This window comes from Amblyomma mixtum, chromosome 8 (assembly GCF_055824585.1).
Source record: "Amblyomma mixtum isolate Tamu chromosome 8, ASM5582458v1, whole genome shotgun sequence".
In the NCBI taxonomy this organism is placed as follows: Eukaryota; Metazoa; Arthropoda; class Arachnida; order Ixodida; family Ixodidae; genus Amblyomma; species Amblyomma mixtum.
This window is the reverse complement of record NC_143019.1, coordinates 7,260,438-7,273,840: the sequence shown is the minus strand read 5'-3', so window position 1 is coordinate 7,273,840 and position 13,403 is coordinate 7,260,438. Positions and strand designations below refer to the sequence as shown.

At 41.1% G+C, this 13,403-nt stretch overlaps 1 pseudogene across 1 annotated transcript; it reads right to left on the bottom strand.

Moving 5' to 3' along the window:
• Positions 1 to 4,867: 4,867 nt before the first annotated feature.
• LOC149331228 (uncharacterized) lies at positions 4,868 to 13,369 on the bottom strand (annotated as a pseudogene). Its single transcript, XR_016284838.1, has 6 exons — positions 13,316 to 13,369; positions 13,039 to 13,109; positions 12,726 to 12,807; positions 9,808 to 9,978; positions 7,229 to 7,339; positions 4,868 to 5,152 (listed from the first exon to the last, which is right to left on the bottom strand). The product of XR_016284838.1 is annotated as an uncharacterized LOC149331228 (transcript).
• Between the last annotated feature and the right edge of the window lie 34 nt (positions 13,370 to 13,403).

Genomic DNA, 13,403 nt, shown 5'->3' with positions numbered 1-13,403 from the left:
TATTTGGCAACAGGGCCACGTGATAGCTTTTGTTGATTAAACCGCAACTGTGTCACATATGCGTCGTTAAATGGAGTGCACAATGCTGACACTTAACGGTTGGTTTCGATTGTACTTCGCAGAAACGATCGCACCACCAGCTACTGTTTTACTGCTTTAGTTCGCAAAAACTGAGAAAAAGTGTTAATGAGTTCGACTTCGCTGTTTGCCGAGAGGTGTAAACCTAAGGAATATAATTTTTAAACATGTTGGAAATTATTCAGTAGCTATTTCATGAAGAGAAGTGCTTAAACGACACTTGAAGTTGCAAACCACGAGATGATCAGTTTGGTACTCTAGTTCTTTCTGTTGCTTTTTCTGGTGCTACCTTTTGCACCCTGCATGCTTATTGCTGCATATATGTTATTCTATATAACTGTATTGAATGCAGTTATATAATTAAATTCTATTGTAATTTTATGCTAACAGCACTGATTGTATAATGACATGCACATGAGATGACCCCCCTGGATCAAGCAACATGATGTTTTACCCTGTAGACATGCGTGGATTTTTTTTCGTCAGGGAGTTTTATAGAATGAGAGAATAATTAACCTCTCTCTACATCTTCCGAAAGCAGTGTTGGAGTCCGTCATAGTATCAATGATTAGAATTTACCCTTACGTCACATTTCTTACCTTGAATTGCTATGTGGAGCAAACTGAGAGGCTGGCATCGGCAAAAAAGGAAATGCTGACTCTCTGGTACTACAATCTCTGTGTGCTGTACCAGATAGCGGAATTATACCCGGAGCTATAGGTTCAATGCTGACTGAATTAGAAGCTCAGCATGTATGCTTCAGGGGTCTATATTGGGACACAAGTGCCAACTGTGCATATAATTGTAGGAAGCCAAATATTATTCGTTTTCCAATAACTGTATCAGTATAAAAACTGTTTGAATTTTCAGTAATAATCAAAAGTCAAATAAATATACCTCTGTCAAAGCATTCATGTGACCTATGGAGAGAAAGTAAAGGAAAGACAAAGCTGTGTGGGGTTATATTTTTATTGTCCTATAAATAAACCCTAAAGTCCTATTTTATATAGTGTACATTTCATAAATTAAGCCAACAAGAAATATTGTTCATAACACAACAATGTGCATGACTTAAGTTTCTAAAATGATGAGATAGCTAGGTACTCTAATGCGATGACATAAATCAACATGAGAATCATGTATACGATGCAACGAAATGTCAGCATATACAAATAGATGTTTTGCAGCGTCTCATTCAAACCAATAACCTTCACAAAACAATTTAGCTCTGCGGCTACTTTTTCTGGTTGCCTGTCTAACCCGATAAGAGAATTTTTGAACTTGTATGTGCAAATGTGGGATGGTGTAAAAATTGCAGCTTGAAAAATATGTGCCGGCAGAATGAGCTCTGTTGGTGCAGGTAGCTTTGGTTGCAGCAAAATGTTAAAACAGTTACCAACACTTTACATACACTAGACAATTCGAACACACTCTCAGTGGAAATTAATACAACATGTCACTGCATATTTCAGAAATCAACACACTGCAGGTTTGCTCATATATGTTAAGTCAATATATTACAAAGTCCCAAAAAGCACAATAGAAAAAAAATGTGCTCCTCCTTTTCTAATAAAAATTAAACTAGAAGAAAAAAAATTAAAGCAAACCCACAATGTATCTGTACAGCACAGACACTTAAGACAAAGTAAAACATAGAAGTGACTAGGCAATGAAATATATACCTCGAATTGATAAACCTAATGTGTGACACACCTGAGCCACCTTAATGTTTGGCAAAAATATTTCATACAATGTATAAACAAACATGCAAAGCATACACACAGAAGCTTTCCCTTAACATTGTTGTACAAATACGAGCTGACAAACAACTTTGCTCAGGACCTGAAGGACGATGCTGAAACTTGTCTACACACACAGCGCTATGCTTCACATCTAACGAAAGCACTCCAACAGCCCAGCGTACAGCATGAGTACAGCAAATGACTTTTGCAGTGCTCATAGCGTATCACACTTGATTGTGTTGGACAGTAAGTAGGGGACTGCAGGGGACATAATGCACTAAAGAAGATGAGAGAGAGAAAAGAAGAAAAGGATTGAATAAGAAAAATTAGCATCCATCCAGCTATGACACCTATCGCTAAACTAGAAAAGTGCAATCAGGCCCTAACATACATACATTAAGTTGACTGAGTTGAATAGAGTTCATGGGTGAAACACTTTCAGTATTGCCTCGTGTCGTGGTCTTTTGCTCAGTGTATGTGCAATATGTACATGTGAATATTTTTCCTATTAAATACACCTACATCAATTAGCGCATAGCTTTAAGACTATGGTAACGTGCTCTCGGGAGGAAGATCTGTGATATCAGATGCAATGTTTTTATAGGTTTGAATCAGAATGGAGATTTGATAGTGTATCCCAAAAATTAGCAAATAATTTAAAAAAAAACCTAAGGAGCCAACTGAGTAATACTTGTTGGGGTGCAAGTTGGTGCATGTTTCCAGAAAAGGGTTACAGTGCCAAAACAGACAACACACAGAAAGCGCCTGTCTCGTCTAGCTTTCTGTGTGTTGTCTGTTTCAGCGCTGTAACCCTTATCCTAAGGAGCCACTTGTTATTGTACGGAGCCAATTTGCACATTTGAAAACCATGAGTGCATTGCAGCTGGTTTTGACAAACTAACTGCGCAAAAAATAGGGTTTGGTGCAGCCCACAAAACTGAAGCGTTGTAGCGCCATCTATGCTCTGAAAATGAAAATAAACCAAGAGAGCCTGCAGTGGCCGTCCAGCAGGTGAACCACAACTGGACTGTGCCTTTCAGACTGCCCTGCAGACTCACTCGTTCTCGATTTATTTTCGTTTTCAGGGTATAGATGGCGCTACTACACTGCAGGGCATTTCTTGAAGCATTTACAGGCAAACTAAGTTGGACCAGACTAGAGCTAAATAATGATACGATAAAAAATAATGAGACTGCATATATGCAAACTACATTTCACTCTACCTGATGTACTGCTCAGTTTCAAACATTTTGGGGAAAGCGAATAATGCAAAATGAACTGTCAGCTGATCATGATCTTGTAGATTAAGTTTATCGAGGGACCACTGGAAGTTAGGCTGACCATTTTCATGAAAGGCTGATGCTCTGCATGCAGCTTTCCAGAAAATGAGACATTACGGAAAAATGGACATTAAGACAGTGCGCTGCATGTGTACAACACGCGTTAAATTCTGTAATGCTGCATAAAGCCACACTTTTGACTAGCATCATATCCTTGATACCCAGAATTACAAAACACAATTTTTTAAATTTTCTTCCCCAACAAACTGCGGTCGCTTGATGGCAGACAACGGGGATTAATATTTCCCAAATTCCCCTAACTGCTTGATGCATTCGTGGTCTGGGATCATAAAACTGGGTATCAAGTGCAGAATTAGTTTTCTATGAATCTAGCCTCAAAAGCCAAATGTTTCCCTTGAAGGTTTTCAGTTTGCAACATACCACAATGCCATTGTGCAGAGCTGACTGAATAAATAAAACGACAAAGAACAAAACACTGGTTCTCAATATATGCAGAGTAGATAATGGACTGTCGAACAATGTGCAGCAAACGCCCTGCACATGAATTTGCATGCTTATAACTGTAGGCTAGCTTATTCACGTGAGCAGAGCAGGCTTATGACCCTCCTGCACATATCATGTGCATTGTGAAAAGGTTTCTTTTAAAAGTTAGACTCTTTGCAACAAATGTCAACATTCGAAACCACCAAATTTCTGCTTGTCCCACATATGTTCATAAACTACCTGGGAATGCACAGTTTCGTGCAATTCCTCACCACAAAGAACTGCATCCACAATAACACTTTTTAGTGGGAATATCCGCACGAAATACTTCGAGCCCTGAGAAAGCCAATATATTGGTACTTGTGCTCGTACACTTTACTACCTGTTTTTTTCTGACAACGATGGTGTAGCCTTTCGGAGATCAACAGTGAAACAAAAATTTTGATCACCAAGAACCGAGGAGAAAATCAAAGAAAAAAAAGTTGAAAGTGAGAGAAAGGTCTTGAAAGCAAAGAAAAGGCTTTGTGAGAAGGTTTCAGCTGAGCAGAAATGACCAAACTTGACAGTAACGCTGAACACTTTGTTACAGAATGAAACCACACCTGAATACACAGAAAACTGCTCCATGACAAACATCATTGCACCGTTGTGCCACTTTGCAACACTGTAGAAGAGTGCTGACATCACTTCAGGACAAATATGAATGAACTTTCTACTAATACAAATGACTTATTTCTGCTTAGTACATGTAGAGGCAGCATATGACCAGTACAAATTTTTGCGACGTTACATGTATGGCTCATGAAAAAGAAACTGAAGCACATAGTTTTGCAATAGGTGTAGTTTTAACCAAAAACATGCAGTGCAGCACCGGACAAAACTGTTATGCTATGTGCAATGTGAAGCACCAATAGATGGCGCCACATGCACAAGTGAAGTGGCGCCATCTATTGACACTCCATGCAATATATCGCTGAAGGGATGGAACACTAGCCGAAAGAAAGCAGCAGGACAGGAGGTATTCCATGTTCTTAAATTCCGTACTTTCGGTCAAATGCATCCTTGTAGAAAGAGTGTCAGTGGCATCCGACACAACATGGAGGTAATTCACAACCAACTGTAGTATCATGATGACATCCTGGCTTGAAATTCTTCCCTGGGTGAACTTCAACCACAAATATACAAACAGTTCAGACAAGTACGGCATTTGGAGCCTATATCCATCAGTGATGCATCAGTTAGTATGCATGAAGTAGAGTAGCAAATGGCCTATACAAAAAAAATGAATAAAAAGGGGGGCCTTTGCAGAACAGTTTGCTACACAGCACGTCATGATTAATTTTGCAACCTTCCCAGAGAGATGAGTTCACCTTCAGAAGACACAACAAAATACTCGGGTGCTTCTTTCAAGGGCGCGGACATCACGCTGTCGGTGATGAGGTTCACATAGGTCTTTGTCTGTGCTGTTGGAACTGTTTGATCAGACAAATCTGGTGGCGCTTCCTGCTGTGATGACCCGGCGGCCATCCAGTCCTCCTTTGATATGCCCTGGAGTGAGGTTGACAAAGCTTTGAGCATTAGTTGCAAGGAAGCTATGGTGGTGTGCTGCATAGCACCCAGCACCTCCACCATCCTCCCCATACAAACAATTACCTCTGGTACCACCCCAACAAAACAAAAAATGCCTGGCTACGTAATTGGCTGGGTTTAATAGAATTTTTATTCTTGCTAGTCTATATGTTTGTTTTTATGTTTATTGGGCTTGACGTCCCAGAGCGACTCAGGCTATAAGGGACGTCGTAGTGGAGGGTGCCAGATAATTTCAACCACCTGGGGTTGAAGTCTTTAGCGTGCACTGACATCGCACAGTACACGGGCCTTAAGCATTTCGCTTCTATCGAAATGTGACTGCCACAGCTGGGATCAAACCAACATATTTCGGGTCAGCAGCTGAGCACCATAACCACTGAGCCACTGCGACGGCTTGTTAGTCAGTTATGTTTAAGGGAATCTCTCAAGATGGAGTATGTTTCAGTCAAGAGAGTGATTTCCCATTAGCATCAACCTGAGTGCAGTCACGAAGCTATACAACTTGCTAAATAATTTCGTAGCTGAAAAAAAAAATTCGTCTTGGTCAGGGCTGAAACCTGGGAGTACACTGCATGCCTGTCCAAGATAGTTTGTACAAACTGAGCTAACCAGGATGGCAATTGTTTACTTGACTTAAATATTTGCGATACAAAGCAAGTGAACAGCTTCCATCCTGCGCATACGAAGCTCAGATGGAGTGAACTGTGCTCCATATCACACACCCACAATTGTGCGGACCTTATCAATGTACATATGTATACTGCCAGGCTTAGGATTTATTTCGCTCATTCTTCTCAGTGCCTAGCTTGGTTTCAACCGGCGACTGAGCAATGCTGATGTGGTAGTGACATTCAATTGATTAATTGATTGATTGGTTGATCAAGTGATCGACTGATTTTTAAATTTTTTTTATTGTCCGTGCTACGGGCTCATTTATATTTATATATTTACTACATTTTAAAGATGCAACCGCCATTCTTGGCTGTTGTTGTGTGGTGCAGAAGAGTCAAAAAGAAAATGCACTGACGTACACTATCTAGGCCAGTTTCCATAAGGTAAGAGCTCTACTCAGTTTGAAATGATGCCTTCAACACCATGCCTTGCCTATACCTTCTTTCAAGTGCAAGTCATGTAACTGTACGCACATACAGGTAGTCAGCAGATGTGCGGGACGCCATTACCAGAAGCTAAAGCAGACATTCTGTGCAGCAAAATAGCTTGTGAGGGAATTAACATATGTTAAATCGAAGACTGGTTTGAAAATATGCATTTTCTTTTTGTTGCAACTATGTCGGCAGGTATATTCTCTCGAATATAGTTTCTCTAAAAGTGGTTTTTAAACGTTTATTCACTTGGCACCATCAGTCTTTTGACCCATTCTGAGGAACCTATTAGTTTTGCGTGTCTGCTGTAATGACTGAGACATTTTCTTCTTTCCTTTGTTGTTTGGTGAATCGTTGTGTGAACAACTATCAACAAAACTCTGTTATATAGGCTGAACTATACTGAGCTACACGATTATATATTTAATAAATTTTCACACAGTAGGTTTCATTGTACAGAAATTGAACTGTCTGAACACTCCTTCTTTTGGTGTGCTAAGAATGGGTGGCATTTACAGAAGTAACACAGCTTAAATTCGGTTTTCATAGCATGTACTCACATATGCGGTGTATATGTTCACTTCCTGTGGTCATGAAAGTGAGGTCCGTAAAATTAGGTTCAATGATAATAACGGTATTCCTATTTTTAATAACAATAATGATAATAATGATAATAATAATGAAAATGATGATCCCTCTTTTGTATCGTTGTACAGAATACTTGCACTGGAGCCAAGTAAATCAAATCGTCAATAAAGACAGCGTAACTCAGGTTTGAAAGAGGAAAAGAAAATAATGCACAATGTTATCGCACAATTTGTGCAGGAGTGGAGCTTAATAACACACTCGTACTATAAAAGCAAACAAATTATTTTCTTTTTCTCACATCTTCCTGTGTTTAAAGGGTGCGTAAGCAAAGATGTGCACTCACATAAAGTTCCCAGTCCGCACATTCTTGTTTGATATGACACATTTGTGGCGGGAAATCCAGGTCCGGTACGATTGCATCATCAATTATGGCAAGATGAGTTTCAGTAGGCACCTGGGAACATGACGGTGGGGGAACATCAGCTCAAGCAGACAAGTGGCACATGATATTCGAAAGAAAACATAGTCCTGAAAAGAATATGGTGTCTGAAGCATCGCATCAGTTCAAATGAGTAGTTTATGCAGTAATGGATGGAAGTCTCTAGTATGCAGTAGACTCTCATTAATTGGAACTTGCCTAATTTAGGCATTCGATTTATTTTCAGTGCAGTTTACTTAGACGATTTTTGGTCTGTTTTAATTTCTTAAAGCGCAGCTTCCGAAGTGGAACCTCAAAACACCTCTTTGTCAATCATGGCAAATGCCTCGGAATCGGTATAGTGGCAACATCGTTTCATGACACAGTATTTCCAGATATGATGTTTCAAGATACAGTGGACTCCCATTATTTTAACTTGCTTAGGTAATTCAAACAGTTGGTAGATTTCAACCGAGGTACAGGTCCCGTCAGTATCAAGGGCGTTTGATCTGTGCACGATTTGAATAAATCTTCAGTCAATCCCCTTCAAGTTCAAATTATCAACGGTTGGCTGTGATAAGTTTCAAAGAATTTCCACTACGGTGTGCTCAGCAGGGGTGTATTTGCTGGAAACAGTGCAAAAAACCTAATATATTCTATTCTCCTGCTTGACCAAGACATCAGGTATACTCTCATGACCTAGAGAGTCATGCAGTGCCGGTCTCATTACACCCATCCCTTACACAAGTTAGTTTATGGTCAGCGATCACCATAAACCAGTCACCTCCACAAACAAGATGCAACAGGCGAAAAAATTCCTGTATACTTTGCCAGTAGCAATTCGTGAAGAGTGTGCAGGCAGGCTTAATCAGTTCAGAAGAGGTGGAACCTGACAGGGCTACAATCCATTTGCCTTTCGTCACTTCGGCACCACTCAAAGCTATCAAGATAATTCATTCAAGCTGGAAACTAATGGTGCTGAAGGATGATTAAGTTGCTCGGGCGAAACAAATTAAATGCCACTGCAGTACCAAAGCTGTATACAGAACTGCCAGATCTACAACCAACATTCAATTCGTCATTGGCCGTATAGTGTAGCTCATAAACATTAGAAAGCTACCAGTAGTTTTCACTACCTTGCTGCCTGATACAAAAGGAATTGCTTAGGTGCCATTCAAGAGTCAGAGAGGAGAGAAAGAGAAGGGAAGGCAGTGGAGAGGGGCAGTGATGTTCAACTTGGGGAATTTTCCCTTTTTCGGGGAGTTTGAGGAGTAAAATTTGGCAAAGAGGCAATTTATGTGCAGTTGAAAGAAATTTCACGAACCTAAATTGTCTCGCTTCTTCTAAATTGCTAAAGTTTTCAAACTGCTGCAGGAAAACAGGGCGTGAGATAGAGATATTCCGGTCTAAACGAGGTGACTTTCGCTTATGGCGTGCAACATCGAGGAGCGAAGTGTGAAGTGTGGAAGGACTTTTCCTACGGCAGTTGTCTTTATATCGCTGTGCTGAACTTAAGAAGGTGAGGCTTATTCTTTGGTAAAAGGGTACTTGGTAGTAGACAGAGCCAAGGAAGATTCATGAATGTTCTGTAGCCTGGTATTGTCATTTAACTGTATTATATGCAAGCAAACTTGTTCAGTACAGCAACATTGACAGTAGGTACGACAGACAGAGCAACACAGAGCACACTCTCGGTCTTGTTTAGTCTTGCACCATTTTGTACAAAAAAATCTCCTGACAAAAAGAAACAGGCTCCCACTACAAATATCTCGAAATACATGAGCGAATGCAGTTAACGGTCCTTGACACCAAGCACCTCATACCTAATATGCCCACCTTTCTTATGCAAATACAAAAATAAAAATGTGGCATTTCGACATGGCCTGTAACAAATTTAACAATTTATATATGTGTGTGTGTGTGCATGCGTACGTGCGTGTGTGTGTGCGTGTATAAAACAAATATAAAACGCACAGATGCTCAATATGAGCTGCAACGCATCAGCAGTGGATTAGTGCTACGTTGAAGAAGAAAAGGAGCCGTGACTTGAGACAGGACTTCAGATAGAAAAGTGGACAGCACAAGCGATACAAGCCTGTACACATCCTATCTCAAGTTGCGGTTCCTTTTCTTCTTCAACATGTCGGATTAACTGGTCCAAAACTTCACACTGTTCAACTGAGCTATAGGTTCACACTTTATAACAAATCAGTGTGCCTTCAAACAAGCATGCAGCGTATGCTGCTCATTTTACCAGCCTCTAAGCGCATAACTTATCAGCACCGCTGGATTCGCACTGTTTACAAAACATAGCTCCTATACCCCATGGGTGCTGCTATTCTCCTGGACGCCACATGGACGCCCTAAACGTCCAAACGACGTCCAAGGGAGTTTCAGTGCCCATTGGGTACCACATCTTGTGCATTGCAGACCATATTGACTGCAATTTCAGACGAGATTCTTGTGTCTTAATTGGCTTCTGACGTGCAATGGTTATCAGTCACCTCTTCCCGGAAGGCTCTAGACACCCATGCGGGTCTTGCTGGCTGGTGCCTTCGGCTGGTTGTGAACAGGCTGCAGTGAGCCGGGGGACATCTCCGACGTCTGGCGCACAATGAATGGATGGTTTCCTCTAAGAACTTGTAGTAGTTGATCGTTCCCCTGAGCTGCGCACTCTGCAAGGGTGCATGCGGCCGTTCCAGTCAAGGACACAAGTTCATTACAAGAGCAACCCTTCTAGCTGACATTTCCAATGAATGTATGTGCATTTAGGAAGAGAAATAGTTTACAGTGCTGGTATATGGTACTGACACGTACGGTTTAACACTCCAACACTGCATATGGGCTATGAGGAGGCGCAGTGGATGGCTCTCAGTTAAGCAATGGCCACTATAAGCCTCATTCTCTTACCCTCTGGCCCCGCGACTCTTTGCAGGTGACTATTCGAAAGAACAGCATAGCATACTTCATGCAAATAAACCATGTGTTTCAGAAAAGCCTGCGACTAATTTTAAAGATAAAGAGAAGCTTTTAGCCGCACAGTAATATCAACGTTGGCAGAGATCAAAAAGTAGGTGGATTGTGTTATTAGTAAGGTGATTAATTAAATTCTAATTGTTGACTTTTTGACTATTAGAGCTTTTTGCATTTCACCCCCATTGAAAGATTGCAAGCTTGCATTTTCCATGCAAGAGATGTAGTAACTATCTCCAATGAAGCAGCTGAAGTTCGTAGTATTGAGCAGTACCAGTATGCATTGCGATCAGTGTCCTAGTATTGAGCGGGAAGTATATAACGCCTATGCTTTTCAGAAACATTACAGGAGGTTCTAACAGGCTACTTTTGATTGTTTTTTTGCTTACTTGGCACGTTACTCTTTTTCTGATTTTGCAACATTATAAATTTCAGAAACAAATTCACAGTTCTCACAGAGTTTGAAAATATGCTGTAGCATTGCCATGTTATGCCAATCAGCACGCTGAAGCCTAGATTTTATACCTTGCACATAATCTATCAGCAAAATGAGATATCAGACTACATTAAAATGGTGATGTGTTGCAGAATTTAGTCACGGGTGTCCATTGAAGCTGGTGTGACTTCTCCACTTTCAGATGGGGCTACCTGGAAGTTTAAATTTTCCTGCTGGAAGCAAAAGCCATTTCAGCTGGACATGATTTTCAGCTCAATAATCCAGCTGGAGACACATGTGGAATTAAATGGCTTCCAGCTAGAAATGCATGGTTTCCAGTTTAATAATTCAGCTGGAAATATATAGGAACATTTTTTATTTGAGAGGCCATTGCTTTTCTCAATGCCTCCTCTAAATACTCTACTAGCAATGTTATATATACACAGTGTCACAGAGCAAACAAATACGTTATATAATAAAAACCACAGCCTCGTTCTCCTCACACACTGCTGACATAGTATGCACACTCTCTCCGTTCATTATTTTTCAAGGCACTGGTAAACAGTTCTTCATACTCTTTCCTTTTATAATTTTAAATGCATTCACTCAAAGAAGACTCCTTTTCTCGTTTCATTTCAAGGCACACCATTACTTGCGTCCTGACACCATTTGTGTCATGAAAGGCTGTGAGCCTTGGCTACCATGAATCAGCACAACACATTGTCAAAACACAGTGCCCTCATTTTTACCACTGTGAAAGCAACATTCAACCTTTACAATTTTATGGAACTTAATATGCTGTAGTGCATTAAAGGGTCTTTGCATTTTCAGTACAAACATGCAGGTGGCTGGTGAAGTTTTCAGAACACAGGTGCTGAGACAAAAATGAGTTCTTCACTCTTTGCGAATATGTCCATCTGAAGGTGTAGTGTGCTTGTTTACGTATGGAAGTGTGAGCCAAATGCAGCTAGCACCTACACACCCTTCACACAGCATCCGCATTCTGAAAACTTCTGCTCATTTGTGCAAGTCTTGCTCAAATGGTTTTGTTTGGTTTAGTTTATAGGGTTTAACATCCCAAAGTGACTCAGGCCATGAGGGACGCCATAGTGAAGGGCTCCGGAAATTTCAACCACCTGGGGTTCTTTAATGAGCACTGACATCGTACAGTACACGGGCCTCTAGAATTTCGATGGAGGTGGAATTCTAGAGGCCCGTGTACTGTGCGATGTCAGTGCACGTTAAACAACCCCAGGTGGTTGAAATTTCCGGAGCCCTTCACTACGGCCTCCTTCATGGCCTGAGTCACTTTGGGATATGTTGTGCCACCATATCAGCTTAATATGTGCATTATGATGGCTAACTAAGCTGTCACAATATGTAGTAGTAGCAATACTAGCATTAGCAGTATCAGCAGTAGTAATACAGCAGTAATACCATGCAGCGATCGAAGTGGTAATGTGAACTTTGCTGTGTGTCATCAATAGAGCCAAGGTATTTGAAAACAGTCTTCTATTGTCTTTCATTCGGTTACAGAAAGTGTGCATTACTTTGGTCGCGTGCTCTGGACTGCTGCACAAGATTTTTGGAATAATAAAAAAAAACGATATTGCTTCATTTGAGGAAAATCCGTATGCAGAGCAACAGACTGTGGGAAGTACTGCACTGTAATGGAGATTTCGTTGAAGCGGGTCCCCCTGTGCTGGAAGGTGGTGCCAGAGATTTGAAAATAGCGCGGTGACGATCAGAAATATTAGTTCATTTGATCTTGAAGAGGTGGCGCAACCAGTCCTTCGCATCGATCGTCACAGCTGTTTTTTGCAGCAAAACTCGGCAATGGCACTCCTCGTAAAATCATGATGAAAAAAAAAAATGAGTGGCAGAACTCAGAACGCCAGTCTGCAGGCCGAGGTATGAAGAATTAAGTCGTGTGCTCCATTAATTAGCGTGGACTGCTGCACATGTGTACATCTTTTGGCATGAAACGCTATCGGGACGGATGCAGCATAGTACCTTGCTTCTGTAGACGCTTGTGTCCAAGGGAAGTCGGTCAGCAAGATCCTCTAAGGTCTGCATCACAAGTCTGTGACGCGCTCTGCAAAAGTGAATAAAAACGTCATTCTTCATGCAGAAGTAAAAGTCGTGCTAAGGAATGCGACTAATATTTTTTATACTTCGGCACTTAATACTACAGCAGTGACAGATCATACAGTGCTCTAGCAGGTTATTTATCCGAAAAACACCGTGCAACACTAGTTCTACACCGATTGGCCATTACACGTACCGCATATGCGTGCATTCTTTATGCAAAATTTCGTGTGCGTACCTTTCTCTTGCGCTGTGCAGAAGTTTGCGTGTGAGTTCTACCGTGTCCTCGGGACGACGCACATTTTTCTTCTGAAATGAGCGGGAAAAAAAATCAAACGCAGTGAGTTAAGCGCCACAAAAATCATCGCGCGCCAAGCACAGTGCACATCATACAAGACTCCTCGGAAACCCTGCTGTTTCCACACCAACCTATACTGCTTTTTTTACACTCATGCGGTGTTCCTGCCAACTATTTGGTCACAATGTGGACTAATTAGGCGGTATTAAATTATTACCTTGCGAGAATTCTTCATTGCTGCCTATCGTCTGCTTTGTAGGTTCCCGCTCATTTTTCCAGCTCAAGGCACCCCAAGCGGCCAAAAC